The following is a 699-nucleotide window of genomic DNA, read 5'->3' on the forward strand; positions in this document are numbered from 1 at the left end:
TGTGTGTGTGTGTGTGTGTGTGTGTGTGTGTGTGTGTGTCTCCAGGCCAAACACACTCAGGAGGACAGTGTGTGTTGGGGTGTGGACGGAGAGACGGGCTGTCTGTCCGACATGAACTCTTTGGGGATCTGGGAGCCGCTCGCCGTCAAAGCTCAGACCTACAAGACGGCCGTGGAGGTGAGAGACGCATCGCACTGATTCTGACAGACGATTGGTCCTCGGCCTTCTCCCTCTAACCCCTCCCCCTCTCTGTTCAGACGGCCATCTTGTTGCTGCGCATCGATGACATCGTCTCCGGTCACAAGAAGAAAGACAAAGACGAGCAGATGGGAGGACAGGGAGCCGAGTAGATCCGAGTCTGTCCGCCTCGAGTCACTGCGACTGTCCGAGTGTCTCCGTCTGTGTGTGTGTGTGTGTGTGTCTCTGTCTGTGTGTGTGTGTGGGGACCAGACGACTCACTGAAACAGTTAATAAAGTCAAAGTTAACGTCCGTCTGTGTGTCCTCTGTCTTCAATGAACATCAGCTGATCACACAGCGAGGGACTGTCTGCTATTTATTTTTTCAATTTTAGAAAAAAAAGAAGAATGAATTTCTTTAAAATAACTGGCTTTAAGTTGAGCAGGTTTTTATTTGTATTTTTTTGTCCTCAGATTTTTGGGCTGTTTTCTCTTCACAAAGGTAACTTTCTTTCTTTTGCG

The 699-nt window shown here is 48.9% G+C and overlaps 1 long non-coding RNA gene across 1 annotated transcript; it reads left to right on the top strand.

The window, feature by feature from the left end:
• Positions 1-45: 45 nt before the first annotated feature.
• Positions 46-490, top strand: LOC121940689. Its single transcript, XR_006105673.1, has 2 exons — positions 46-177; positions 258-490. It is a non-coding gene; the product is annotated as an uncharacterized LOC121940689 (long non-coding RNA).
• Positions 491-699: the final 209 nt, after the last annotated feature.

This window comes from Plectropomus leopardus, unplaced genomic scaffold (genome assembly GCF_008729295.1).
Source record: "Plectropomus leopardus isolate mb unplaced genomic scaffold, YSFRI_Pleo_2.0 unplaced_scaffold92507, whole genome shotgun sequence".
Lineage (NCBI taxonomy): Eukaryota > Metazoa > Chordata > Actinopteri > Perciformes > Serranidae > Plectropomus > Plectropomus leopardus.